This window comes from Schistocerca americana, chromosome 8, assembly GCF_021461395.2.
Source record: "Schistocerca americana isolate TAMUIC-IGC-003095 chromosome 8, iqSchAmer2.1, whole genome shotgun sequence".
Taxonomy (NCBI): Eukaryota; Metazoa; Arthropoda; class Insecta; order Orthoptera; family Acrididae; genus Schistocerca; species Schistocerca americana.
In genome coordinates, this window is record NC_060126.1 from 156,639,718 (window position 1) to 156,643,792 (window position 4,075).

Below are 4,075 nucleotides of genomic sequence, written 5' to 3' on the forward strand. Positions count from 1 at the left end.
GGTCCTGTACGGCACGAACGTTGTCCGGTGTAATGGTTGTCCGTGATCGTCTTTGGTGGGATATGTCTCCCACAGCTACCCGTCCGGAATTTTATACCATTAAAACAACCGGGTCTTCCAAAGAGTTTATTCTCAAAACTGAGCACGGAGACTCCTCAAAATTTCCGCAGGTTTGGTGCCTTTTGTCGGGAGGAACTTTATGATTATAGCCCACTACTAACTTGTGTACGGCTTGCTCGCACTGGTGGCCTAAGTCGAGCGGTGGAGCCACATTACCGACGACTTCTCAGTGCCATACCGCATGCCCCCACCAACGTCCTGTCCACCTCCGTATCATCCAGATTTAAATTCCGATTCATATTTGTTGTGCCTTCGTACATGAACACATGGAAATCAAGACTGTACAAGCGTCTATGAATAACAAGAGGTAGCAGAACTGAGGCCTGCTTGCTATCTTGACAGAATTTCCGTCAAATATATTCCGTAATCAGACAAAAATTTAGTCTCCCCCCCCCCCCCTCCCAAAACGTCACGCCATCAACGTGTATCATTATTTCTAACATTGATAATGGCCTAATGTCGGCGAGGAGGAAACTCCACGAGTTTCTTCAGGTATACCGTATCTATCTGAAGCCATTTATTACTGAATCGATACAACGGAGACACCAAATTGTGGAAATACTGATTACTAAATTTCTCCCACCATTCCTTATGGTTCAAGACATTTTGTATAGGATTAAGATCTGGTGATTTCACGAGCCACATGAGATGTGACAGGGTACACTGTCCGAGTGAAACTATCAGGACACTTCTGTGTAATGTGAAATTGACCACTAGATGACAAAAGAGGCGGTCTCGCCAGTATAAAAGAAGGCGCCAGTATAGAAGCAAAAGGGGTCAGTTATGAAAGCTCAGTATTTTTGAACGTACACTAGTCATTGGATATCACCTGAGTAGCATATAAATAAGGAACTTTCGACTCTTCTAAAGCTGCAGAAGTGGACTTGAAACCTGACAGTCAAAGGAAGGCAGGATTCGGTTACGGTTGTGGACGGGACCGTAATCAGTTACTATTGGTTGCCTTTTACAGTTACACACAATTTATTTAAACCCAGACTCAACAATAAATACAAATACCACACGTTACCAATGAAGGAATAAACAACTGTGTAAATAATAGTGTTTTCAGTGAGTTAGAATTTAGCAAATAACCATTAAATACAGATACAGCAGATAATGTTTTAAAAGCAAGCCACTGTGATCTGGTAGAAGGCCTTACACGCCAGGAATGGCAATAAAGTAAGAGCGGTTTAAAACTCGCTGCAACTTACAACTTACAGGTGTTGAAATATTAAAGGTAAGTCGACACAAACACAGCAGAAGGCATCAGACCCCCGGAATGACAGTAATTAAAGTTTTAAGGCTTACTGATTAAATACAAATACCAAATTAGAATTTTATGGCAAATGGCTACAATCACGTCCGAAAGCCTTACTCGCCAGGAACGGCAATAATATAAAAATATTAGAAACCTGCTGTAAAACAGCAAATACAATAGCAAAGGTTAATTAAAGAAAAAAGCAACTGATCACCAAACGGGTGAAATTAAATGATGGTAAAATTTGTAACACAACCCTTACCATCCACTGAACACTATACTGCTAGATTTATTCCAGAAGGCGACCAGAACTATTAACTAGACAGATATAACCATTAATATAAGTATTACAAGGTATTGTAACAAATAATACAATAATAAAACACAAGGACCAGTACGTAAGTTCCTTAAAGGGTACTGAGGCAGATTACACTCGCAGATGGCGTGGACTGAAGGAGCTTTACACTGAACTACTGGCCATCAGAACTCCTTTTAGAACACACATGTCTTACAAGAACCAAGGGGCCACAGAGGGTGCTTCTGTAATCGACCCCTGAGAAGGTCCGACATCAAACACTTTCGCGAGAGATGAGATAGGGAGACAAGAGTTGCATTCACTTCACAAGGTGGTAACTAAGACTAATGGCAGTCTAATGAATGACTAATGATAATCTTGCTGAAGCTACGTGACGTCCGATAAACCAAATGCAACTATGGAACAATACGCCAAAGCCGGAACCGGCGGTCTGCGCTACATCCCCAGAATACTGTGTTTAGAGCGCCTAGAACGAGAAAGTAATGACTAGCACCAGAGTAGAAGAATCACCAACCGGCCTACAATCAAGAAAACTGTCAAAACTACGCGTCTTACCGGACAGCAGCGGCAAGGCGAGGAAACGTACACTGCTGTTACATGCGGTAACCCCCAGGACGGGTAACTGGGGCGTTAGCGGCCACCAGGCAAGAAAAATTACCGCTGGTTGAACTGAACAAATTGTAACAAGCTAAACGCATTAAATAGTAATAAGAAGTCGAGGAAAGCTAATCAGATCCGTCTTCCCCAAGCACTCCACTCGCCGCTCTTCGCCTCGGCGACACTACGAGTAGCAACACGAACCCAAGTCACTGGAGAATCGTGAGATGTCACAATGGTGGAGGTTTCTCTACTTGGATTGAAATGCACACATCTAAAAGCTTGCTGGATCCGGTTTACGACTAGGTCGTACACCCTCCTGACCACAGCCATTCCATCCGGCAGTCCATGCGTGCCGTCAGGGGTCCCGGCGTGTTCGCACATTGCGCTGACCTGGCTCCTCCTGGCCCACTCACACGACCTGGAAAAACAACGAGGTTGTCCCAAAAATAGGGCAACAGTTACTACATATCGATAACCGCCGCTGCTGTCACTAACGGACAGACAACGCTTGCGAGCCAAGTGGCGCCAGTCAACACGAGGAGAAGACAAACAACCGCAACGATGCCAACTAAACGATACCATCTGGCCTCCAACAGAGGGCGGAAATCTACAAACAGCACCAACGCGAGCCGCAGCATGGCTCAGGACTGTTGGTGATGTGACTGTGAAGTGGCAAAAAGCGAAGTAACAACGACAGATAAACGAAGACAGGTACACTTGATGTGCTGACGGATGGGGACCGTCGAGCATTGATTGGTGGGCGGGGGGAGTGCTTCTAAACAAGCGCATGAAATCAGCAGAAGGAATCACTCGCAAGTTCCAAAGTACTACCAGCAGTTCAGCAGGCGCAATGAGTGTGCGTAGATAATTTAAAAAAATTGGGTACAGTGGTCGAGCAGCCTCACAGAAACCATACATTTCTGCAGTCTGTGCTAAGCGACGCCAGACGTAGTGTAAAAAGCGACGAATCACACTGCACACTATGGCATTCCAATAGAAGGGTTTGGTTTGACGAATTCTTTAATCATGTGCAATGTCAAAATTCAATTGCTAAGGAGGTGGTGTTACAGTACGGTGGTAGCCTTATTGCAAATAAGAAAACGCTACGTACGGAAGGATGTGAACACATTTTGTGTAAGGGACAATCAAAAAGTCTCCGTCTGAAGGCCTTGACGCAGCGTACATGCAAAGTAGCGTGGCTCAGATGCTGTTATATAACCACCGACATGTAGGCAAGGTATTAATGAGGCATTCATGTCTTTCCGACATGCACGCGGTAAATGCGGGAACGTGAACTATGGCGTCGTTATTGCCAAATGTTTTCTTGGCCGCGAAAGGACACACACCGGTAGATATCAATCGCAGAATGAAGAATGTGTATGGGGCAGTAAGCCTGTCGAAAACCACAGTTGTACAACGGTACACCAAATTCCGTGCTGGTCACGGTTCGACCAAAGACGTCAGTCGATCTGGGAGGCCAGCTTCATCCGTTACAGACAAGTGAGAGACACTCGAGCATCTCTCCCCATTCGATTATTACACTTTCGATCCTTCACAAAGGCACTGGAAGGTCGACGATTCCTGTCGGACAAGGATGTCCAGCAGGCAGTTGCGGACTTCTTCATGCAGCAGGACACGGTGTTTTACAAAACGGGTATCTTCAACCTGGATGTGTCAGTGGGATGATTGCCTCAGTGCTCACGATGATTTTGACTGATTGGCGTACCGATTCTGGGTTGTACGCCTTCGAATGGAAACTTTTTATTCGCCACTTTATGTTC